This window comes from Agelaius phoeniceus (genome assembly GCF_051311805.1).
Source record: "Agelaius phoeniceus isolate bAgePho1 chromosome W unlocalized genomic scaffold, bAgePho1.hap1 SUPER_W_unloc_1, whole genome shotgun sequence".
Taxonomy (NCBI): Eukaryota; Metazoa; Chordata; class Aves; order Passeriformes; family Icteridae; genus Agelaius; species Agelaius phoeniceus.
Genome location: NW_027509866.1, coordinates 1,889,003 through 1,915,278, shown reverse-complemented (window position 1 = coordinate 1,915,278; position 26,276 = coordinate 1,889,003). Strand labels below are relative to the sequence as shown.

General features: G+C 52.9%; 1 pseudogene; it reads right to left on the bottom strand.

The window, feature by feature from the left end:
• LOC143692434 (uncharacterized) overlaps positions 1-23,951 on the bottom strand; it is an 82,497-nt pseudogene extending 58,546 nt beyond the window's left edge.
• Between the last annotated feature and the right edge of the window lie 2,325 nt (positions 23,952-26,276).

Here is a 26,276-nt window from a genome sequence, read left to right as displayed (position 1 = left end):
CCACACAGTGTCACAGCATTACTCCAGATCCCTTGAGGCCCCATTGTGTCACAGTGGCCCCTTGGTTACACAGGATCCTGCAGTGTCACAATGTCCCCTTGGTGCCATGAGGCCCCGCAGTGTCAGAATGGCCCCTTGGTTCCACTGGGCCCTGCAGTCTCCCAATGGTCCCCTTGGTTTTGCAGTGTCAAAATGGTGAAACCCCTTGGTTACACGAGGCCCTGCAGTGTCACAATGGCCTCTGTGGTTCCACGAGGGCCCAGAGTGTCACGGGGCACTCCCTGGTTCCATTTGGCCCCACAGCACCACCATGGACCCCGGGTTCTGTGGGGCTGCACGGTGTCACCCTGGTCCTCTTAGTTCCAGGAGGCCCTGCAGTGTCACAACGGCCCCAGAGTGTCCCAATCATCAGAGAATGACAGAATCAAATAGGCTGGAAAAGACCTTTGGGATCATCAAGTCCAACCAATGCCCTAATACTGCCTTGTCACCCAGACCATGCCACTGAATGCCACTGGAGAGGGACAGTGACTCTGCCACCTCCCCCCTGGCCAGCCCATTCCAGTTCCCACTCACCCTTTCTGTGAAGAACTCCTTCCTATTGTCCAGCCTGAGCCTCCCCTGGTGCAGCTTAAGGCTGGGTCTTCTTGTCCTGCCCTCCAGCAGATCCACACTCACACCCAGCTTGGTGCCATCTGCAATTTGTGAATGCTGCACTCGATCCCCTCACCCAGACCATCAGTGAAGATATTAAACAGGGCTGGGCCCAGCACAGATCCCTGGGGACAGCACCAGTGCCTGGACACCAGCTGGGTGCAGCACCATCCCCACCACTCTCTGGGCCCAGCCTCCAGCCAGCTCTTAAATCTCCCAGCCAGGAGGGAACCTGCCCAAGCCGTGGGCTGCAGCTTTTCCAGGGAATGCTGTCAGAGACAGAGTCAAAGGCTCTGCTGGAGTCCAGGCACACAACATCCACAGCCTTTCCCCCATCCACAGGTGGGTCACCTGGGCATAAAAGGAGACCAGGTTGGTCAGGCAGGACCTGCCACCCCTAAATCCATGCTGGCTGGCTCTGATCCCTGGGCCATCCTGTGGGTGCCCTGGGATGGCACTCAAGGTGATCTGTTCCATAACCTTGCCGGGCACCCAGGTCAGGCTGACAGGCCTGGAGTTCCCCAGCTCCTCCTTCCAGCCCTTCCTGGGGATGGGCTCACACTGGCACCTCCAGTGCTCTGGGACCTCCCTGCTGAGCCAGGACTGATGGTAAATGATGGAGAGCAGCTTGGGGAGCTCATCCACAGCTCCCACATCACCCTAGGATGGATCCCATCTGATCCCATACACCTGTGAGCATCTGAGTGGCTCAGCAGGTCCCCAGCTGCTTCCTCCTGGATTCCAGGGGGCTGTTCTGCTCCCTGTGCCCATCTACCAGCTCAGGAGAACACTTGTCCTGACGGAAATCTGTCCTATATTGAAAATTGTGACAAAAAAGTGTAAAGTAGCTTAGCCTTTTCCTTATCTTTAGTTACTGTATTCCCCACTGCACTCAAAAAAGGGTAGAGGTTCTTCATACCTTATCATTTGATATTAATTTATGTATAGAAATATTTTCTATTGTTTTTCACAGAAGTGGCCAGGTTAAGCTCTAATTGAGCTTTCACATCTCAACTTTTCTTTCTGCATAACCTGACAACATCCTTAAACACTTCCTATGTTGCCTGACATTCTGTCAAAAGTTCATGCATCCTTTTCTTTCCCGAGTTCCCAGAAAAGCACCATGTGGAGCCAGGCCAGTCCTTTTCCTCACCAGCTCATCTTTTGCCACACTGGGACAGGCTGCTCCTTCCTCCTTTAGATTACTTTCTTGAAATGTGTCCATCCTTCCTGGACCCCTTTGATTTAAAGGGCTCTTTCTCTTTAAAAAAGTACCTGATTTTATATTCCCCAAATCTGCATCCTAAATAGGCCAAAGTCTGCCCTTCCTAATTCCAGTGCACAAGTTTTGTTGCTGCCTCTCCTTCTTTCACAGAACATTGAAAACTTGATTATTTCATGGTCACTGTGCCCCAGGCAGCCTCTGAGCCCCACATCTGCCCCCAGCCCTTCTCTGTCTGTGAACAGCAGCAGACAGAGCTTTCCTTGGCAGTGGGAGTGTTACCAAAAATTCAGTGAAACAGAAAACTTCTTAACACCAGTGAAGCATTAAGAAGCAGCATTCTTTATTCAGCTGGATGCACAGGGGAGAGCTCCTCCCAAAGCCCTGCATGCTGAGTACAGGGAAGTTTCTGTTTATTTTCTGTATTTTGCACACATATTCATTGATTGTCCTGGACTAAACATACATATGATAATCAATTCCCAAAATCATTAACATATTTCCCCTTCCCTTTACGCATGTGTTCTTCTGTCCTGGGGGTCTCTCTGGTGGTCCCTGGTGGTCGTGGACCCCAATGTTCCAGTGGGCCTGGCTGAGCTGGCAGGACCCTGAGGCTGGTGAACTTCCAGTTCCCCTTCTCACACAATGGGCATTGTGTGGTTTCCATAGGCCTGGGGATGTGGAGAACAAGCTCCAGGTGTCAGCTCACCTGGTGTAGGCAATTGATCATCTGGTAATATGAGGTCAGAGAGTAGGTTGTGACATCACAGGGCAGACATCTGACATCACAGAGCAGACTATGACATCACTGAATTGGCTGTGGCATCAGAGACCAGCTGTGTGACATTAGAGAATGGCTGTGACATCCCAGAGCAGGCTGTGACATCCCAGAGGGGCTGTGTGCCATCCCAGCAGGGCTGTGTCAGGTCACTGGGTTGGTCACTCGGCCCCAGCTCCCCCTCACAGTTTCTCCCAACAAGTCCAATGCTGTCCATGCCCAGCGGGGTCCCTGTCCCCCGGGATCCCCCCGGCCCACCTGGAGCCACAGCCTCCACCAAAGGATGTTCCACAGGATCCACCCCAGAGCCTGACATGGGGACAAGGGGCCAGGGCTGTGTGACCAGGACATCAAGGATGGGGATTACCCAGGTCACTGTGGCCTGGGTTGGGTTGCCCAGGGCAGGAAAGATGTCTGGCAGCTGGAGCAGGGTCTGGGAAGGGCCTCCAAGGTGGGGCTGGAGCCCTTGGGCTGTGAGCAGAGGCTGAGGGAGCTGGGCTTGTCCAGCCCAGAGCAGGGAAGGCTGAGGGGCTCCTCATCCCAGCCTGGCAGTGCCAGCGAGGAGGGGATGGAGAACACAGAGCCAGGCTCTTCACCGGGGGCCTGGTGGGAGACAAAAGCCAATGGGTGGGAGGGGAAAGAGGGGAGATCAGCCAGGACAGGAGGAGATGAAATGAGTCAGGCTGGTTTCAGCATTTCCTCAGCACCAAGAGCAGCCTGACCTCCCTTCTCCATCCACCACTGATGGCTTTGCAAATCAGGAATTGTTGGAGCTGTTTTTCCCCCACTCCAGGACGAGCATCCTGATACAAGAAGTTGATTGTGTTTATATCTATCACAGAACCATGCTTGTCTAAAAATACTTTTAGGATGGAAATCCCTTGTGGATGGTGGACTCATCAGATGCTGCTGGGACATTGCACATGGCTCAGGGAAGAGCGTGATTGTTATTAAATTGTGTCCTGTTCAACTGTGATCTGTTGGCCATGAGGAGAAGCTTTCTGTGCCTCTGAGTCTCACCAGTTCCTGACCCCCAAAGGACACAAACCTGATGAGTTGTGGTTCCCACTCCAGTGGCTGCACTTGCACCTCCCTCCATCCCCAGAGCAGAGCTCCCTTGTCCCAGAGAGTCCCTGGCAATGCAGGGATGAAGGAAACAGGACAGGCTGTGGGGATCAGGGGCAGGTCAGAGCCAGGGATTTGGGGTGGTTGTGAGCCCAGGGCAGGACCTGGCGCTTGGCCTTGGTGAATCTCATCCAATTGTCCTGGGCCAATGGGGGGACCTTGGGATCTGTGCTGGGCACAGAAGGTGTTTTCCATTGCTCTGACACTGCCTGCTGTGTAAAGTGGATTTAATATTCAGCAAAGGAATGGCTTTTGCATTTGATGGAGCTGTGCCTTCCCTTGGCTTTGTTGGCTGACAAGAAATGAACATCCCTCTGTGTCTCGGGCAGCTCCTTCTGCAAGGAAAGCAGGTGGGAGTTGGAGCCAAGGAGCTGAAAGCTGCAGGTGCAGCCTGGGCTGGAGGGAGCTCAGATTTGCACAAGGCTGCTCTGAGTGCCAGGGCTTGGATGGGGGAAATGGTGGGCTGGGGGTAGGGACAGAGTCTGATTGATTGTCAGCCATGAAGGGTCTTGATTTTCATATCTATTCAAACTGAATGAGGAGGTACTTGGATTCAGTGTCAATTGGAGATTGCACATGTCAATGAATTAAGAGGGAAAAAAACCCTAAACAGGACATAAAAAATCTTTTCTCACTGTCTTTTTAAATATATATTGCATTCACTGTGGATATACTACTGAGATCTTTCTAATTAACCAGAAAAGATTTGAAAATTAAAATCAAAATTATTCCCAGAGGCTTGGCTTGTTCAGGTGTTCTGAATGTTCATGAGCCCTGGGACACTGAATTCCTGCACTCAAGAGCTGAAGGCTGAACAAGCCTCTGGAGCAGTGAAATTCAGCAGCAGCCTCCAAGTTGCTGAGGATGTCAGCAGCCCCCAGTGAGGCCATCCCTGCCCAGAGACCGTGGGGGAATGGGCAGACAAGGAGAGCGTCCCTGGGGCTGGGGCAGCACAACTCAGAGGCACCAGCGGCTCCAGCTGGGCAATGGAGTGTGGAATGTGGCTGGGAAAGCCCTGCCTGGGCTGGGCCAAGCAGCACACACAAGCCCTGACTCCCATCCCCCAAACAACTCTCTCAATGAGACATTTAAAAGGAATTTACAGTTGTTTGTGTCCTCTGAGTTGGATGCACTGGAGAAATACCAACAAGGGACTGTCAGGAGCTCCAAGCAACAAAACAGACTTTACTGGCAAATTTAGAAAATCAGAGAAACTTTGGCAAAAGGTTTAATACAACATTCAATCAACACAAAACACTTCTCAAAGCATTACCTTGGCCCATTCAACTTCACAAACTCATAGCTTGTTCAATTTTAAATTAATCAAAATTTGCAAGGGGACAAAAATAGAAGAAGACACAGGAAGAGAGAAAAAATGTGATATAGAGAAGCACACAGACACAGCTACCAACTCCTGCATTCCAGCATTGTTCAGATGGAAATTCCAAGAGGATCTAGGGTCAAGATGTGTGCTTGCCTTGTGGTCAGCCTTCAATACCCCTTGGTCTCCCTGGGCCCTTCCCCCAGGTGGGGCTTGGGCTCATTTGGTCCCTCAGGAGCTGGGCTGGGGCTGCAGAGGTGGCTGTGGAGCATTGCCTGTGCTGTGCCAGGGACTGGCAGCCACTGCTGGGCTGGGATAGAGGCTCTGGGGGGATTGGGGTTCCAGGGCAGGGCAGGGCTGGGGTTCCAGGGCAGGGCAAGGCTGGACCTGCCCCTTCCTCCCCCCACACATGAAATGTTTTGAGCCAACATCTCCTCCCGTCTCTCACAGTAAGGCAATGTTGGAGGTGGAATTCCATTCTTGCCATGGGCGCCACAAGAAGGACAGTTCTTTTCCATGGTAAGGAAAGCACAGAGCCCCAGTGTTTGGAAGGCAGGTGAGAGCCTAAGTAGGCCACGGCCAGACAGACTTCTCGAGAATTGCAGATTTTGTCTGGGATCAGTCTTTCAATTAAGGGAATTTTGAAAGTGGAAACCCAGTCTCAGCCATGGGCACCTGGAGAAGCAGGACAATTCTTTCCCATAGGAAGGAAAGCACGGAGCCTTCCCCAATGTTTTGGGGACAGATGAGAGGTGACCATTGTGAAACCGTTGCCAGCCAGACCTGTCCTGACAATATTCCTATTGGAATAATCCCTGGATAGAAGGAAATTTGGACGTAAAATCTCAAATCTGGCCAGGATGCCTGGAGAAGAGGGACAGTTCTTTTCCATAGGAAGGAAAGCACAGAGGCCCAGTGTTTCAGAAGCAGATGAGAAGAGACCCTCAACATGCCAAGGTCAGCTGAACCAGTCAGGTGGCCCCTGGGGGGCCAAACCAGCCAGAGCTGTTCTGTGTTCCATTGGTTTTGTGGGACCCCCATAGTGTCACAATGATGCCTTGGATCCATGAGGCCCCACAGTACACTAATGGTGACTTGTTTCCATGGGGTCCCACAGGGTCACAATGGCCCCTAGGTTCCAGAAGGTCCTGCAGTGTCCCAATGGTCCCAATGATTCCATGGGGCCTTGCAGTGTCACAATGGTCTCCAGTGTTCCCCAGGCCCCACAGTGTCACATGACTCCTCTATTCCATGAGCCCTGCATTGTCACAATGGACCTTTGGTTCCATGCAGCCCTGCAGTGTCACAAAGGCCTCTTGGTTTCAGGAGGCCCCACAGTATCACAATGGTCCTCTTGTTTCTGTGGGGACTCCCAGGGCCACAATGGTCTCACTGGTTCCATGAGGCCCCACAGTGTCACAATGGTCCCTTGGTCTCACAGGGCCCCACAGTATCACAATGCTCCCTTGGTTCCATGGACCCTGTGCTGCTGCATTCCCCCCTCCCCTTCTCAGGCTGCCCTGCCAGCTGAGAAATGCTCCTTGGGGCTCGGCCTTGGCCAACAGCCCCTGGGCTCAGCTCCTCTGCAGCTCATCACAAACACTGTCTGCTCCAGGCACTGCTGCCCAACCAGCTCCTGCTTTCTGGAGGAGCTGCCCTGGGAACTGGTTTTGTTCCCTCAGTGGCACAACATCCCTGTTCTCACACTGCCAAAGAAAGCTGTTGGTGCCAAGTGCGGCCAGGATGAGCCATTGCTGGGACTGAAGCCCCTCTCTTGGGGCCCTGCAAACAGCGCTCCAAAAGGAGCCCTTGGAGCTCTCCTGGGCCAGCGACTCCCTCTGAGTGGGGCCTCTCCCAGCCGGGAACTCTCCCGTTTGCTGCACTCGGGGATCCCCAACAACGACGGAGCCTGGGCCGACCCCCCCACTCCTCCAGGCTCAACCCTTCACCCTCTGGGGAGATGCCAAAGGATGCACAGGGAGCTTTTCCTGCCCTCAGGGGAATTTCTCCCAGGTGCCTTGCACTGACTCTTTGTGTCTGTTTGCACACAGGAGTGCCTGTGCTGGGGAAATGTGGCAGAAATGCTGCTCTCTGAGGGGTTTGAGTGCCTTGGACAGCTGAGTCAGTCAGATATCAGTAGGTAAGGTTAAGTCAGGAGATCTAAGCTAAGTTAAATGCTGCTAAGAGTTGTTCTTTATTTAACTTGTTAAGTTTAATTCTAGTTATTAGCTAAGTTTTGTTAAGTGTTATTCCTGTGTAAAATTATTGAGTCATTGGTTTTAAGTTAGGTTAAGTACTGTTAAGTGCTGTTCTTTTGCTAAATTGTGAAGTTGACGGTATCAGTTAAGGTTAAGTCCTTTTAAATTTCACCTCAGTTAACCTTTTGGGCTGTATTCCTGTTATCCTTGCCCTCATAGTCCTTGTGTCACACACACACACAGGGACAGTTCTCGGCTCATTTCTGGTTCGATTGCCTGGATTTGGTTTGGTTTTGTTGTTGCTTTGTTTTCTTGGTGTGCCTGAAGTGTCCAGTCAGGAGCAGAGTGACTCCTGCCAAGGAACTTTGTGGGGCTGTCCCTTAATATTCAATCTGGTTTTTGCTGAACCCTTGCTGGGGATTTTTTCAGCACTCTCAAGGCCTCGTTGGTACCAGGGTGAAGGAGCCCTGGCCCAGGCTCTGGCCCTGGGGGACACGGGGACGCTGCCGGGGGGTCCCTGTCCCCCTGTGCCACCCCCAGGGCCCTGGCCCCCCGTCCCCGTGTCAGGCTCTGGGGTCGATCTCGTGGAACATCCTCTGGGGGAGGCTGCGGCGCCAGGGGCGTGGGGACCCGGGGGGACAGGGGACCCCGCTGTGCACGAGCAGGGTTGGACTGCTCTGGGGGGAACTGTGAGGGGGGCCGGGGCAGAGTGACCTCCCCAGGGACCTCACACAGCCCCTGGGATGTCACGCAGCCCCTGTGATGTCACACAGACTTCCTGTGTTGTCACACATCGCCTGTGATGCCACAGCTCACTCTGGGACATCACAACCCACCCTTGTGATGTCACGGAGCAAACTCTGGTATTTCACCCTGGAATGTCATGCAGCTGCACTGTTGTCGCAAAAGACCCAGGGATGTCAGAAAGCCACCATTTGATGTCAGAATCTGCTCTGTGATGTTTCACAGCCACTCGGTGATGTCACAACCCACTCCCTCATGTAACAGAGCCACCCTCTATGATGGCAAGGTCTGCTCTATGGCCTCACACTATGATGTCACAGACAGTTGTGTGATGTCACAACCCCCTCAGTGATGTCACAAAACCCTCTCTGGGATGTCATACTGACACTCTGTTATGTCACAGCACACACTTTGACCTCACATCCCACTCTATGATGTCATACAGCCATGCCATGATGTCACAGCCTGCTCTGTGATGTCACAGAATCCCCTCTATGATGCTGTAGCTGCTCAGTGACCTCTCACAACAAACTCTGTGATGTCATAGCCCAATCTGTGACCTCACACAGCCCACTCTGTGCTGTCACACAGCCCCTTGCTGACATCACAGCTGCTCTGTGCCTCCATGACATGGCCACAGAGGTGCCCCCTCAGGCTTTGGTGCTCTTTTCATCAGAGTCAGTCCCCGAGAGAGGGGTCAAAAATTTCTCGGGAACTCAAACTTAGACTGAAACACTGAAGTTTCTTGTACTTTAAATAGATTCCTGTGAGGCACAAGAGAGACAAAGTGTCCCCAGGTTCCAGGTAGAGCAGAACACAGGAGGCAGTGATGACAGGTGGGGACAAGCAAGGCAAAGGTGTCTCTTCTTGGCCCCTGCACGCTCAGCCAGGCTGAGATGGACACTGATGGTTTCTGGGCCAGGATCTTGGAGCCCAGCTCAGCTCCCTGCAAGCTCTGCCAGCTGCCTTGAGCTCTGGGCAGCACCAAGGGCCTCTCTGAGCCCAGCCCAGCCCAGCCGGCTCTGGCCCCACAGCTCTGCTCAGGCCAGGCTGCTCTGGGCACTGGCCCCACGGCCTCAGCCCCTGCCAAGGCCACAGCAGCAGCTGCAGCTGCCACAGGACTCAGCCCCAGCCATGGGGGAAGGTGCTGGGCCAAGGCCAAAGGAGGCTCCCTGGCTGCCCTGCTCCCCTGGGGCTGAGGTGCTGAGAGCTCTGCAGCCCCTGCTGCCATCCCATCTGCCCAGGGCAGCACAAGAGCCCCGGCCTTGGGGCCCTCAAGAGCTGCTCCTGCTCCAGGCCCAGGGCCCATGCCAAAGCTGGGGCAGACACAAAGCTGTGCCCATTTCTGTTCGTTACTGCTCTGATGGAGGTGGATCTTCAGCCACTTGGAGTTAATGATGAATTTTGCTACTCCAGAGGCCTCTTCTTTCTTGAGCTCTTCAGTTGAGGAATTCAGTGAGAAAAGCTCATAAATATTTGTGCAAAAACTCCAGAACAACAATAGCCACAGGGAATATTCTACGTATTTATTTATTCTGTGAATAATTAGACAGATTTCAGAAGTGTATTCTAAGTGAATACACTGTATTGAAAACAATGCAGAAAGAAGTGTTTTGTCATGTTAAGTTTTCTTTTCCTGTTTATGGTTTGGTATAATCAATGTCCAATTGATATTGACCCCCAGCACCTTCTAATCCGGTGTGAACAGATATGATAATCAAGACCCCTCCTGGCTGATAATCAATCAGACTTTGTCCCCCCTCCCTCCCCACCATTTCCCTCATCCAGCCCCTGGAATTCCAATGGATCAGGAATGGTGTGGCCAGCAGGGGCAGGGCTGTGATTCTTCCTCTGTGCTTGGCATTGGTTCTGCAGCACCTCATGTGCTGTTTCCAGTTTTGGGCCCCCCAATTTAGGAAGGACATGGAGGAGCTGGAGTGAGTCCAGAGAAGAGAAACCAGGCTGGGGAGGGGTCTGGAGCACAAGTCCTGTGAGGAGCAGCTGAGGGAGCTGGGGTTGTTTATCCTGGAGAAGAGGAGGCTCAGGGGAGACCTCATCACTCTCTACAACTCCCTGACAGGAGGGTGCAGCCAGGTGGGGGTCGGGCTCTTTTCCCAGGGAACAGTGACAGGACAAGAGGACACAGCCTTCAGCTGCACCAGGGGACATTTAGGCTGGACATTAGGAAATATTCTCCACACAAAGGGTGATTGGGCATTGGAATGGGCTGCCCAGGGAGGTGGGTGAGTCGCCATCCTTGGACGTGTTTCAGGAAACACTGGATGTGGCACTCAGCGCCATGGTCTGGGTGACAAGGTGGTGTTGGGTCCCAGGTTGGACTTGATGCTCTCCAAGGTCTTTTGCAGCCTGGCTGATTCTCTGATGATTGTGACACTGCAGGGCCCTGGGGAAGCAAGGGGCCATTGTGACACTGCGGGGCCTGGTGGCACTCAGAGGACCATGGTGACACTGTGTACAACATGGCAGCACAGAGCCAAGGGGCCATGGTGACACTGTGGGGCTGGATGGAAGCAAGGAGTCCATGGTGACAGTCTGGGTCCTGCTGGAACCACAGAGGCCACTGTGACCCTGCAGGGCCCTGTGGAACCATGCAGAGCATTGTGACAGAGCAGGACCTGGTGTCACGATGGCCATTGTGACACTGCAGGGCCCCATGGATCCAAGGGGCCAGTGCTGCTCCTCAGGGACTCCTGGAATGAAGGAAACATGTTTGACACCGTGGTGGCCCTTGGGACCAAGAGGCCATTGTGACACAGTGGAACCAAGGAGAGCATTGCTGCACTGCCAGACCTCATGGAACCAAGGATCCATTGTGACACTGCAGGGCCATGGGGGACTATGGTGCCATTGTGACACTGCAGGGCCCAAGGATCCAAGGGACTTGGTGACTCCAAGGGGTCCCATGGAATTAAAGGGATATTGTGACACTGGGAGGAGGCCTCATGGAATCATGGAGACCTTTGTGACACACTGGGGACACATGGAACCATGGTGACATAAAGTTGTCTGGGAGTGTGGATCTGCTGGAGGGTAGGAGGGCTCTGCACAGGACCCTGGTCAGGCTGGATCCAGGGCCCAAATCCAACAAGGTGAGGTTTAACAAGTCCCAGTGCCAGGCCCTGCACTTTGGCCACAACAACCTCTGCAGCACCACAGGCTGGGGACAGAGTGGCTGGAGAGCAGCCAGGCAGAAAGGGACCTGCAGGGACTGATGGACAGCAGGCTGGACATGAGGCAGCAGTGTGCCCAGGTGGCCAAGAAGGCCAATGGTTCCTGGCCTGGATCAAGAATGGTGTGGCCAGCAGGAGCAGGGCAGGGATTCTTCCCCTGTGCTCGGCACTGTCTGGGCAGCACCTCAAATGCTGTATCCATTTCTGGGCTCCCCAATTTAGGAAGGCCATGGAGGGGCTGGAGCGTGTCCAGAGAAGGGCAACAAGGCTGGGGAGGGGTCTGGAGCACAAGTCCTGTGAGGATTGGCTGAGGGAGCTGGGGTTGTTTATCCTGGAGAAGAGGAGGCTCAGGGGGGAAAAGGCAGTGTTAGGGCACAGGTTGGACTTGATGATCTCCACGGTCTTTTCCATCCTTGCTGATTCTGGGATTCTCTGAAACCACCCTTGGAGCAGTTGCAGAATGAGCCCTGGTCCTCCTCTTCAGAAGGACGGAACAGAGGTGGGCAATTAGAAGAAATTTGTATGAGGAAAGAGTAAAGAAAGCAAAGGAGAAGCCAAGGAAATGCTCAGGGCAGTTTGGGGGTGGCTGCCAGGCAGCCCTGGCTCTGAGCAACAGCGTCTGCAGTGGCACAGGAAACTCCCAGCTGATGGGAACAAACTTTCTGGCTGAGTGCAGAGGCCAGGACAAAGCTGAGTGGTTTCCCTGGTGTCCCCCAGCCCTGGCTGGCCCCAGGGGCTGATGGCATTTGTGCTCCCTCAGGTTCATGTCCCCACAGCAACAGCATGGGGGTGCTGGCCCTGCTGTGTGCAATGCAAACAGGGGCTGCTGAGGCAGTGCTGCCATGTCTGTGCCTGCAAGGATGGGGCACAAGTGTGAGCTGGGGGAGAGGCCAGGGCTGCAGAGGGGGGATGTTGTTGGCAGCTGCATGAGGACGCTCTGGGACGCTGCCCTGGGCTGTGCAGCGCACTGGGCATGGATCAGCCCCTGCTCTGCTGCTCCTTCCCGTCTGCCCCAGGGCCCTTGCAGAGCCCCAGCCATGCTGTTTGCCCCCAGCCTGCCCACGGCCAGCCTGGGGCTGCTGACGGGGGTTTCTGTGCTGAGCATTGGCCTGGCCGTGTTCTGGAGAGAGCCTGGGCAAGGAGCCTGGAGCCCCCAGGGCCTGGCCTGAGGCGTCAGCGCTGCCCCAGCAGTGCCCATGGCCTGTCCCTGCTGCAGCCCCAGCACTGCCACCCCCAGGGCTGTGCCCGGCCCCGAGAGCACTCAGGCCCTGCAGCAACACCAGGGCCACCAGGGCAGCGGGGCAGGGCCACGGCAGCAGCACTGGCAACACCAAGTGCTGCTGCTGCTGGGCACAGTTGCTGGGCCAGCACTGATCTGCCCCCAGCTCTGCACACAGACATTGCTGCTGCAGCTCCACAGAAGGCAACACAAGGGCATCTCTGCAGAAAACTCTGCTGGGAGATCCTTTAGTTCCTTTAAAGCCACTGAGAGCACAACCCCTCATTGACACAGTCTGTGGCCACAGAGAAGGTGGAGAGAAACAAAATGAGAAATGGAACAAAGATTGACATTTCTTTGTTGACAATATGAAAATGCTAAAACAAAGGAAAAGAACCTCCAAAATTAAATCAATAAGAAGGATAAAGGATAACTTTTATTACAAGTGATTTGCAGAAATTGGCCAGCAGATTAATATTTCTGAAACCATCCAGTCATCAGTCTCCACAGTGCAGCCTTGAGCTCCTGGTTCCTCAGGCTGTAGATGAGGGGGTTCAGGGCTGGAGGCACCACTGAGTACAGAACTGACAGGGCCAGATCCAGGGATGGGGAGGACATTGAAAGTGGCTTCAGGTAGGTAAAAAATGAGGTGCTGCTGAACAGGGAGAGCACGGCCAGGTGAGGGAGGCAGGTGGAAAAGGCTTTGTGCCGTCCCTGCTCAGAGGGGATTCTCAGCACAGCCCTGAAGATCTGCACATAGGAGAAAACAATGAACACAAAACAGGCAAAAAACAGAAAACCACTACCCATAAGAGGACCGAGTTCCCTAATATAGGATTTGGAGCAGGAGAGCTTGAGGATCTGTGGGATTTCACAGAAGAACTGGCCCAGGGCATTGCCATGGCACAGGGGCAGGGAAAATGTATTGGCTGTGTGCAGCAGTGAATAGAGAAAGGCACTGGCCCAGGCAGCTGCTGCCATGTGGGCACAAGCTCTGCTGCCCAGGAGGGTCCCGTAGTGCAGGGGTTTGCAGATGGACACGTAGCGGTCGTAGCACATGATGGTCAGGAAGGAAAACTCTGCTGAGATGAAGAACACAAAGAAAAAGAGCTGAGCAGCACATGCAGTGTAGGAGATGTTGCTGGTGTCCCAGAGGGAATTGTGCATGGCTTTGGGGACAGTGGTGCAGATGGAGCCCAGGTCAGCAAGGGCCAGGTTGAGCAGGAAGAAGAACATGGGCGTGTGCAGGTGGTGGCCGCAGGCTACGGCGCTGATGATGAGGCCGTTGCCCAGGAGGGCAGCCAGGGAGATGCCCAGCAAGAGGCAGAAGTGCAGGAGCTGCAGCTGCCGCGTGTCTGCCAATGCCAGCAGCAGGAAGTGCCTGATGCAGCTCCTGTTGGACATTTGCTGGGGCTGCACATGGGGATCTGTAATAAAAAAAGTAATCATGGAATAGTTGGGTTTGGAGAGGACTTGAAATATCCCAGCACTTTCCCCCCACTGCCTGCCCAGGGCTCTGCTGCCTGGAGCTGTCCCTGCCAGCAGCTGCTTCCCTGTGCCCAGGGCTGGGCCCTGCCAGTGCTGCCAGAGCCCAGCCCAGCCCTGGGGGCTCAGCTCTGCCCTGCAGAGCCCTCCCAGCTCAGGCACTGCCCAGGGGCAGCTCTGGCTCTGCAGGCTCTGATGGCAACGTCAGAGCAACCCTGAGGAGGCTGGAAAAGCAACACTGATGCTGGCTCTATGGGGCCCTCTGCTGATTTCTGTCACTCCCTGGTTTATGCAGATCTCAGGGAAAATTTATTTTATTCTACCTGAACTTAGAGATGGAAATATACATGCAGATTCTCATCCCAGAAACCCAGAACAGAAGATTTAAAAGCTGGATTTTATGCAGCCCCTGCCTTTCTGTGCTCCCTGTATAATCTACTTGGAAATGTTCTGCAGTTCAATGCCATGCTGGGAGCAGCCCTGAACAATGCAGCATCCTCCCCACACAAGGAGAACACTCCCAAGCCTCACCAGCTGTCTCCTCCCAGCCAGATCTTGTCCCCCAGTGCTGGGAGCAGCTGCCAGGGCTGGCTGAGAGCTGTCCCTGGCAGGCAGCAGAGTCCCTGCCCCAGCACAGCGCTGCAGGACCCTGCTCTGCAGGACAGCCCTGGGCACCCCTGGCTGCTCTGCACAAGAGACAAGCAGAGAATGCACTCACAGGCTCTGCAGGCATTGGGATGTTGCAGCTTGAGGAGATGGCTCCAGGAGCTGCAGCTGCATTGTCCTGCAGCCAGAGGTTCCTGTGCCAAGGGCTGGCAGTGATTGTGCCCCAGGCACTTCTCAGCCCCTTCCCAGCCCTGACTGATTGAAGCTCTCTGTGCCTCTGGGCTGTGCCCGGGCTGGCTGCAGGCAGTGCCCCAGCCCTGCTGGGCTGGCACAAGAGCTGCTCATCCAGAGAAATGTGCTTTTGAAGCTCTTCTTGGTGAGCAGGAGCTGCCTCTGTGCCAGGAGCCCAGCCCAGCTCAGCAGCACAGACACAGCACAAGGACTTTAATCAGCCTCTGGGCCTTTGTGCTCAGGCCCTGAACATCAGGCCCTGAGAGGGAGCTGAAGAAACCTCTGCAGAACTCCAAGGCAGAATCCAACTCCAAAGTTTCTTGGACTTTTAATGGGTCCCAGAGAGGGACATGACTGAGCAAGTGTCCCCAGGCCCCAAGCAGAGCAGAGAACTGCAGGCAGTGCTGACAGGTGGGGACCAAGAGAAGCCAAGTCTTGGTGCCCTGGGGCACAGCAGGGTCTGTGCCAGCAAGGGCTGGGAGGAGACACCTTGTGCTGAGGCCCTGGGGCCTCCTGGCACAGCCCCAGCCAGGCTGGGCACTGGCAGCCCCTTGTGCTGCCCTCAGCATCCCCCCCTAGCCCACATCCCAGTGGCCTCAAGGATCTGCTGCAAGGAGTCCCTGGGGAGCCTTGCTCAGCAATGGCCCTGGGGGCTCCTTCATGCTCCCTGCAGGGACTGCAGGTTTTTCAAAGGACTTTGGCTTTGGCTTTTGCCTTGGAGTCTCTGAGAGGTCTCTGCAATCATGGCCTCCAATTATCTGCTCTAATTAGTCCCTGGAGAGGCTTTGTCAGTAACAACACTCAGTGGGGCTCATCAATGCTTCAGGGTACTTCAGTTACTTGAAGGTACTTGGTGTTTCATTTTTGATACAGACTCTGAGAGTTTTGTGCAATCATGGCCCCAATTATCTGCTTTAATGAGTCCCTGGAGAGCTTTGTACTGACACTCAGTGGGGCTCATTAATGCCTTGAGATACTCAAAGTTCCTAGGTACTTTATGTATTAAGAATACTTTTAGGTACGTTCAAGGATTTTCCTTCCCACACTGAGTCTCTGAGAGGTTTTTGTGCCATCCTAGCCTTCAAATCTCTCCTCCAAGGAGTCCATGAGGAGCCTGTGTTGGGTATCTTCCCCCTTTCTGTTTTACAAGAAAGATGGAACTGAAAGAATTTTGTAAGACTTTCTAAAAGCATCCAAACAAACACGGGACAATTAACAATACAACAACAACCACTAAGAGAATTAATAGTCCTGTTTTAGCTAGACATCATCCAACCCTTTAGTCCCTTGGATTGGAAGAGTTTATTGACCCAGTCTTTGTTTTCCACTTGAAGCTTCTTGCACCCTTCCTTCAGTACCTGAATGCTCTTGTGGATTGACTCGCTGTGGCTGGAGAGGTTCATGCAGCACATGCCCTCAGAGTCTACACAGCCATGCCCGTGTGCCCAGAGTAAAAACTCTATCGCTGTTCTGCAAGGTGGTGTGTCTGATGGTCTCTGTGTCTGAGAGCAGCCACTCAATGTGAGGGAGGCAGCATTGGTTTGCTTACATAACAGGCACCCAGGATGGTCTGATTGTCCTAAAGCTTTAGCTGCAGCCACCCAAGGTAGTCCAAATTGGGGGTGCTACCATCCAATACCTGGATTAAAGCTTTCAGAGCCATCTCTTTGATATCATCCTATACTTCTCTGGGGATACCTGCTGCTTGATCATCTGGTAGGCTGTGTTGTCCTTCTCCAGCTAGATGGTTGATTGTCAATTCCACCCTTGCCTCATTATTAGCATAGTCTGCCATTAATTGATTTAGTAAACACTTCCATCCCCCTTCCCACAGGGTGTGTTCTGTAGGTGACAACATCGTGGTCATAATATATTTTACATTATAGGGGGTTAAGACATGTGCTGTAAACATGGCCCTTATTAGGCCATTAAAACAAGGTATGTTTTATGTTCTTCCTATGTTCTTTAGCTGCCCTACACAGATCCTTGAATTCCCCATAAACCAATGGCTGATACCTGGGATTCTGCCCCCTTCTTTCATAACATACAGGGGCAACGAGGAGTTTCGAGGTTATTTGCCAGTCTCCTTCCTTAACTGCTTCTTTCCGGATCCTTTCCTAGGGATCTTCTGGGGTTGAGGGGCAAGGTGGCTCTGGGGAATCCAAACTGTCTTCTGGGGAGGAAGAATAACTTGGGGGAGAAACATTTGGATTAGAAATAGTGTGACAGTTGGGCTTAGTATCTTTGATCATGGGGTTATATTGTTGCTGGAGGGTGAGGCAAAGGGCGCTGCCATTTTGTCAGGTGTTCCGGGCCTTGATTTAGGATGGCGGACTTCCAGGCTGGCCTTCCGGAGGCATGGCCCAGGGTGGAGGTGGAATGATTGACAGTGGGGGCGTGACCCACAGTTGTGGGGGTGGAGTCTGGAGGTTCGTTCAGGGCGGAAGAGAAGGTTGTGGTAGCAGGAAGTGGAGGAGCCAAGATGGAGGGAGGATGGTTGGGCTCCCGAGCCACATTCAGGCTCCTTCCATCTTGAGTCTCCAGGGCATGATGCTCCAAGACAGCGTGGCCATTGCCATCTTGGACCATCGTGGAAGGTCTGAGAAAGGCAGGTTTGAGGGGAGGTCCCGAGTTAGGAGTGATCAACAGATTGAGTTTTCAACACACTGCTTGCTGGTGAAGGGTCTCAAGGATGGTGTGGAAGATGGGGAGCATGCAGGGTGCAATGGGGTCCCTTTTGATCGAAAGGTTGTACAATTTAACTCCCACTGAGTCCCAAGCTTCAGTGGTATGGATTTTATCGTCAGAGGTGTCTGGAAAATTTTTAATGATCCATGTCAGGATTGATTTTAATTCATTCTTTGAAAATATTATGTCATGATCAGTGAGAATTAAAGCATCCATATACGCTCCTTTCTACTTTGGACATCTGGCTGCCCATTTTTCTCTGCCTTATGGGGAAGAGCCACTGGAACACCACAAATCAATTATGGGACATGGGTGCATATTATAAAAACATAGTGGCAGAATGGGCAATAAATGTCTTGCATTTCCCCAAACCCACCTGCAATCCTATGCAGGTGAAACCATTGTTGTTCCTGCTGATCCTGGGCAAGGTCCCTCAAAGCAACGATAAATCCGCCGGGCCCGGCACAATCCAAAATCCCGGGGAGCACTGGCCTATCCATCAGCTAACCCCAGCTGACGTGACTGACACAGGGAGCCCTGAGTGTCATGGTCCCTGTTCGGGCACCAAAGGTCACAATGAGGGTGGCTGCGACAAACCTCTCTGGTTCCCTGACTTCAGGGCGAGGGTGGCAAAAATGAAAAGGAGCAGGATCGATGGAGTTGTTTAGAAGGAACTTTAATAACAGGGTGAAAAACAATAAACGTGGAATAGTCGAGAACAGTATGAGGGGCAGGATCCAAAGGAAACAACATGTACACTTGGGGGTAGAACACTCTAGAACAATAACCATATAGGGGAAACAAGTAACCAGTATGGGTCTGGAACTTGGACAACTTAGCATAGCAACACTAAAGGCTTATGGGGGAGCACTCAAGCTCACCCTAAGTTAAACAAATGATTCCCAGGGCTTGAAACTCATGCCCAATTCTTTCGGAGTAAAATCTGTCTGAGTTACAGCTGGGCTAACTCCCACATTTCTGCTTTGCTCTGGCCCCTTGGGACCATGCGGCCCAACAGAGCCAGAAAGATGTCCTTGGTTCCATGAGGCTCCACAGTGTCACAATGGTCCCTTGGATCCATGGTGCTCTGCAGTGTCACAATGCTCCCCTTGGTTCCACAAGTTCCAGTGTAACAGGTTCCACAAGGGCCTGCAGTGTCACCATGGCCCTTTGGTTCCACAATGCTCTGCAGTGTCACAATGGTCTCCATAGGAGGGAAACAAGCAAGCCCCAGTGGTGCAAGGTCAGATGAGAGGCAGTCACCAGAGGCCAAGGTTGGCCAGACTTGACTGTGTTGGTAGATTTTTTTGGAGAGTAACCCTTGAATATACGGAATTTTAGAGGTGGAATCCTAATTTCAGCCATGTGAGCCTAGACAAGAAAGACAGTTCTTTCCCATAGGAAGTAAAGCACAGAGCCCCAGTGCTTCACGGTCAGATGGGAGTGGCCCTTGGCATGTCAAATTCAGTGGGACCTGTCAGACAGCCCCCAGGAGGCCAAGCCAGGCAGACCTGTTCCATGTTCCCTTGATTTCATGGATCCCCACACTGTCACAATGGTCTCCTTGATTCCATGAGGTCTGGCAATGTCACAATGGCTTCTTGGTTTCATGAGAGCCAACAGAGTCACAGGGTTCCCTTGGCTCCATGCAGCCCTGATGTGTCACAATGGCTCCTTGTTTCTATGGGCCCCAATGTTTGATTACTGACCCTTGCATCCATAGGGCCCGTGAGCAACACAACGGTCTCCTTGATTCCATGAGGCACCACGGGGTCACAACTGACCCTTGGTTCCAAGAGGTTCTGTAGTGTCACCGTGGTGTCCTTGGACCCGCATTGTCACAACTGACCCATGGCTCCATGAGATTCCACAGTGTCACAGTGGTCTCTGTCAGAGGCTGGATGAGATCCATGTCCCGAGACACCTTAGGATGCTCGGAATGCCCGTGTGGGGCCAGGGCCGGGTCAGGCCTTGGTTTGTGGTGGGACAGAGCCCCGCCCCCAGCCCTGGCCTGGCTGAGCTGTCAATCACACAGCAGGGGCGGTGCTAACTTTCTGCTGATTGGCAGAGCTGCCAATCAATAATACAAAGGCACAGCTGGGGCTACTCTGACTCTGATTGGGCAAGCAACTGGCAATCCCACCCCCAGGGGGTTAAAAGCAGGAGCATGAGGCCAGCCTAGGGTCTGGGTCCTGCTTTCTCCTGGAGTTGGTATGTTGGTGATGCTGGAACCCGAGCAGTTGGTACCTATGTGGGTGTCTTTCTATAGATCTTCTGTCTTTCTATAGATCTTCTGTCTTTCTGTTCTCTACTTCTTCTCCTTCTAATCCTACTTACCTGGAACCATTTTTGGGTAACTTAACATCTGAAGGGTGCAGGTTTTTAGGTTAAATGGGCTAAGTTAATGAAGTTAATGATTTGATAAGAGTGTTATGTTGAAGTGGATGTTGTATTAAATGCTTTGCCCAAGTTCCTTGATTATCTATATTTTGCTAGTAAAATTTGGTGTCATTTTGACCTGTTAGCTCAGTTGCTCAGAGCATGGTGCTGGTATCACCGAGGCTGTGGGTTCAATCCCTGTGTGGGCCATTCACTTAAGAGCTGGACTGAATAATCATTGTGGGTCCCTTCCTACCAATGATAATCTTTGCATCTGGCCATGTTGAGAATATCTGGTTGATGTTTCTCCTGTGCACCAAACTCAAGGAGAGGAACCTTTGGTTACCCCCAGCATTTCAGTGTTCTCAGGTGTTCCAGCCCTGCAGGCTCACAATGGCCTCTTGTTTCCATGAGGCCCCACAGTGTCCCACTGGCCCCTTGGTTCCATGGCCCCAACAGTGCCACAATAATCCCCTTGGTTCCACAACTTCCCACAGTGTCCCACTGGCCCCTTGGTTCCATGAGGGTCTGCAGTGTCACACAGGTTTATGACATTTGTCCTTGCTGCCCCTCACATCCCACTGCTCCACAAAGAGCCCCGAGCCACCCGTGAGGGACAGGCCCTGCTGTCCCAGGCTGGGCTCAGGGCTTGGCCTTTCTGCTTCCCCCAGGCAGCCCAGGCCTTGCTCAGCATTGCAGTTCCCTGCTCAGAGCCTGTGGCTCCCTGCAATCCTGGCCTCAAGGACCTGCTCTCTGCAGTCCCTGGGGAGCCTTTGGCAGTCCCTGCCCTCAGTGGGGCCCAGTGATGCTCCAAGGGACTTGGAGTTTTGCTTCTGACTCCTTGAGCAGCTTCTTCAGTCTTCTCTCAGTGCCTGAGGGTCCTGGACTCAGCCCCAAATCCCTTGTGGGGATCATGAAAATGCAGAAAGTCCTCAAAAGCTCTTTCTGTTCCTTCAGTGATCTTCAAGTCTCCAGGGCTTGTGCAGCTGATTGGACTCAGTTTGTTGTTCTGTTAAGGAGGAAGATTTCAAAGTGCACCTCATGATATTTTTATTAATCAAGTGTGTATTTTTTTATTTTACAGGTCAGAGAAGAGCAGATAGAAGCATTCCCCAGGTGATCTTGATGCTGAATGTCTCCTTAAGAGGTCTGGACACAAAGAAGAATGAGCCCCTTGAGGGCTGACCCTGTTTGGACCAGCTGCTCCTCACCCCCAGCCTCACCATGTCTGACATGGCCCACCTGGCACTGACATCCCTGTGCCCTGCAGCAGAACCTTGTCCCTGAGCTCTGCAGCTCCATGTCCCAGCCCATTGCACTGTGTCCCACCTGCTCTCCTCAGGGCTCTGCCTGCACACAGGCCCAGGAGAAGTTTTCCTGTTGGTGAGGAAAGAAAGGAAAAGCCTGAGCAGGTTTCCTGAGCAACAAACCCCACTCAGGAACCACCTGCTCAGTCCAGGCTGCCTTGAATGGTGTCACCTTTCTCCAAGGGACAGTGTGAGCAGAAATGATCTCTGGGAGCAGAATTCTCTGAGTCTTGCAGCTGAATTCTCTGTCCCTGTCCTTTCCCTGGATCTCTGTTGCAGATGGAAGCTGCTGGTGCCATCCTCACCTTTAACCTCTCTTTGGAATGCAAACAGGTGTTCCCAGGTGTGTTAAGCAGGATCTTCTCAATGTTTCTACAAAACTTTTGTATTTTTCATGGAATGAAGGGGCCATTTTGGGGTGACGTGGAAGCAAGGAGTCAATTGTGACCCTGGGGTGCCATGGAACCAAGGGGCCATGGTGACACAGCAGGGCCACATGGATCCAGTGGTCCATTGTGACCCTGTGGATCCAAGGAGACCATGGAGACACCCCCAGAGTCTCATGGAACCAAGGAGTCCACGGTGACCCAGCGGGGCTGCATGGAGCCAATGGTCCATGGTGACACTGCCCATCCAAGGAGGCCATTGTGACACTGAAGAACTTCATGGCACCAAATATCCATGGTGACACAGCAGGGCATCACGGGAACCAAGGAACCGCTGCTGGCAGTAGGGAAACTCATGGAACCAGGGGCCCTTGTGGCACTGCAGCACCAACAGAGCTGCTGGACCTTGTCCCCTGGCCCTGCACAGCTCCTTGGGAGGCACGGCAGGAGCAGCACCCTGGGAGCCTCGGGAATGCCCCTCTGGGATCCATGGCACACACTGCCAGGGGCTGGAATTCCAGTTCCCAGACAGGAAAAGATGTTCCTGCCCTGGAAAGCAAAGCTCTTAAGAAGGAGCCAAAAGCCAAGTGGAGCAAGATCTTACAGTGACATTTCACTGCCAGCCTTCATAACTTCACCCATGGTTGTTGTAGCTCCTGGATGGGGAATTAAATCAGGGCAGGGTCTTTGGTGGGAGCTGCCCTGGGTCAAGGGAGACACTGAGAGAGAAACAGAGCAGGCAAAGAAAGGCAGGAGAGAAAGGAGGACACAAACACAATGAGCTGAGAAGGTGGCACTCTGAAAAACAAACCAGAACTGATGGAAAATGAATGGGACAGAAACCAATAGTTCTGAGAGTTTTATTTACTATCAAAATACATCCCACACACCCAGCCCTCCACAATCCCAATCCCACACCCTCAAATTTGGATCCCACTTCTCGCAATCTCTATCCAATGCTATCTCACACTGGAGGCTGGAGAATTCAGTAATTTTGGCATGGGACTGTGTTTTTTGAGGTGGGATTCAGGCAATTTGAAGTGGGATTGAGCCCCTTGAGGGTAAGATTGACTTGTTTTCAGTCGGACTGAGTCATTTTGAGGTGACAGGTCAATCCATCTTTACTTTTGGAGTGCAAAGTTAAGCAGAACACTTCCTGAAATCCCCCTAGATCCCCCAAATCTTCCAGAATATGTCCCAAAACCATAAATTCCTGCTCAAGGAACTGTTAACTGATGGAACTTTAGATTTATTAGATAAATTTCTTTTTTTTTAGTCCTATTTCAGGTGTTTTTAAATGATAAAGAAAAATCAATAAGAAATTGGGGCCAAAGCAAAAAGATAAGCAGCCAGGTCTCTTCCCAACACAGATCACAGGGAATGTGGGTCACCAAGGCTCTGCCCAATGTGGATCCTCCCAAGGGGGATGAAGCTGGAGCGGTGCACGAAGCTCTTTGGCACTTGGGGCATTTGCAGGGCTTCCCTTACCAGTGCCTCTGTTGGTGTTTGGTCAAGTGAGAGCTCTGGGTGAAGCTCTTCCCACACTGGGGGCACTCGTAGGGCCTCTCCCTGGTATGGATGCTCTGGTGGGTGACAAGGTTGGAGTTTTGCTTGAAGCCCTTCCCACAGTCAGGGCAGCGGAAGGGCCTCTCCTTGGTGTGAATCCACTGGTGCTTGAGGAGATGGGAGCTGGTCTGAAACCTCTTCTGACACTCGGGACACTCGTAGGGCCTCTCTCCAGTGTGGATCATTTGGTGGATGATCAGCTGGGACCTCTGACTGAAGGTCATCCCATATTCCCCACACTTCTATGGCCTTTCCCCAGTGTGGATTCTCTGGTGGTGGATCAGGCTGGAGCTGCAGCTGAAGCTCTTCCCACATTCCAGACACTCGTAGGGCCTCTCCTGGCTGTGGATCTGCTGGTGGGTGATGAGGTTGGAGTTGTGCTTGAAGCCCATCCCGCAGTCAGGGCAGTGGAAGGGCCTCTGATCTGTGTGAATCCGCTCATGCAGGAGGAGATCAGAGCTGGTGTAAAACCTCTTCTGACACTGGGGACACTCGTAGGGCCTCTCCCCAGTGTGGATGATGAGGTGGGAACTGCAGCTGAAGCCCTTCCTACACTCCCCACACTCGTAGGGCCATTCCCCGGTGTGGATCATCTGGTGGCTGATCAGGGTGCTGCTCTGCCTGAAGCTCTTCCCACACTCCAAGCACTTGTGGGGCTTCTCCCCATCATGAAGCTGCTCAGGGACCACCACCTCTGAGCTCTGGCTGAAGCTCTGTCCACCTTCCTGGCTCAGGGTGGGTCTTTCCTCCTCAGAGCACCCTGGGCTGGGTTTGGAGCTCCTCCTCCTGTGGGATCTCTGGGACTTTCCTCCCCGTTGTGCCCTGGAGTCACTCAAAACAGCCTCTTCCATGAGGTTCTGTTATAGAGATTTGTCCTCTCTGGTCTCCATCCTCAGCTCCTTGTCTGGAGGAAGGACAAGGAGAGGATGGAATTTGCCTCTGTGGCAGAGGGAAGGGGAAGGAGATCCCCCCAGTGCATCCCCAGCAGGACGGGGTTGGCAGCAGGGTTGTCCTGCAGCCGGGGGCTGTGCTGGGCTGGGAGATGGAGCAGGAGAGAGGGGGAAAGGGCCACTGAATTCCTCCTCACCTGCCTGGGGCTCCTGGGGCATCTTCTTCTTCCTCACAGTCTCCTCCTCCCTCCGGCCATGTTTTGGGGATGGAAAATCCTGTTTCGGGAAGAAAAGAAGGGATATGTACATTCAATTTTGTACTTGTTTCAAGGCAAACCTGGGGAGGGTCTAAACCAGAATTACAATTTAAGAAGAAAATGAAGATCAAGGCAATGCTACAGAAACACTGCCTTAAACTGACAGAGTCAGGATACAACCTGACACCCTGCTGGTCAGGCTGGTGGCTGCAGTCCCATTAAATGGTGGCTGCAGTCCTGTTGGAGGGATGAACGTGATTCTGTCCAAGCAGTGATCCTGTAGAAGGGTCTGGTCTTCCTCTGAAGGTCCAGTGGTGGTTCTGGAGCTCTTGTCCTCTGGGAATCCAGTAGGCAAGCTGCTCCTGCTGTTGCAAGGCTCAGCTTATATGCAGGTAGGAATGCTTGGATCCTCCCCCTGGGCGGAGCATCCCACAATGGGAGGATGGAATTTGATCAGTCCTGCAGTGACACTCAATGGCCCATTCCCAGAAGATATCTCCCCTGGAGGGCGTTATCAGGGCTGAGTCATGGAAGAGATCAAGAACACTGCCCCACCTGTTTATAGCAGTTGATGAAGATGGGCATTGAAAACATGCATTTGGTTCCATCTTACACTGCAGCCTGAAACAGTGGGGGAATCCCTGCTCAGAGGGTGAACACCACCCCCCTTACCCAAACTGGCTCAGGTGTAAAACCCCCACCCTGGGAAGGCCACACACACAGGGGACAATGTCACACTTGCCCTGCCCCAGGAGAGGTCTCTGTCCCTGTCACTCCCTTGCTCTGCCCTCTTTTCTCTTTCTTTCCATCTCTCTACCTCACATTTACTGTTCAATAAAATCTACTTTGGATTTGGTCTCATTAGCACCTTAATTGGGGCAGAGGCATTTCTCTTACAATTTTCTTAACCAGATTGCAAGGCAATATTTTGACAGAGTGGGTTTCGGCACTATTTTCTGGCCCCAGGTGCCTTTGACAACAGCATGGTTCCTTCCTCTGAGGAGGTTGTGGTTCTCTCTGGAGGAACTCTTGGAAACTTGGACGCAGCTTCCTCTGAGCAACTTACAGGAGAATTGATGAGGAAAATGGCTGTTGTGGGTGGCCAGTGAAAAAGAAAATATTTTGTTGTCCTTCCTTGAAAAGTTTGTTAAAATCACTGGTGGAAAGGGAGCAAATGTTACCAGTGAGACTGACAAGGTTCATTCACTCCAAGGTGAGGAACACAAGGCTGCTAAAAGTCCTACAAGAAGCCCAGATCTAGTAGCTAAATTCCCAAATAACTCCAGAATTTCCAGGCTTGGGGGCTTTGCCAAATGTGAGAATCATTTTTCCCTTCATCCCTGTCACCTTTGTGACAGCTACACAGAGCTTTCCCTTCCTTTTAATAATATCTGTATGGGGCCAAATTTGCACTTTTCCTTTATCAGAAACTGCCAGCAGATGAGCTGGAGCTGTGCAGGGTCTGATGGAATGTTGAATTGCCACAGCACTGCTTCTATTGTCAGTTTATTCATGTTTGGGATTTGTTTGTGTTTTCATCACATGTGACTTGTGGGAAAATTAAATATTCACCAAAGTAATTAATGCAGAGCTAAGTTTGATTTCTGCCAAGTTTATTTTGTCCAGTGCCCAGGGAATGCTCAAGGGGTCACTGAGCCTCTCACACTGGGGGATGCTTGGGAGGGGCTTGGGGGGGTTGTCTCTGTCACCCCAGGCCATTCCCCAGGGGTGTCCCTGTCACCCCAGGCCATTCCCCAGGGGTGTCCCTGTCCCTGTCACCCCAGGCCATTCCCCAGGGGTCTCCATCATTCTCACCCAGGGAATGCCTGGGGGGTCTCCCTCCCTCTCTCCCCTGTGCCAGGGGGTGCTCGGGGCAGTCTCTGTCCCTCTCAGCCCAGGGGATGCTCGGGGCTCTCTGTCCCCTGGCCCTGGGGGATGCTCGGGGGGGTCTCCATCCCTCTGGCCTCAGGCAATGCCTGTGCAGGGCTGGGCACCAGGGGCTCTGTGTCCCTCTCACCGCTGAGGCTGC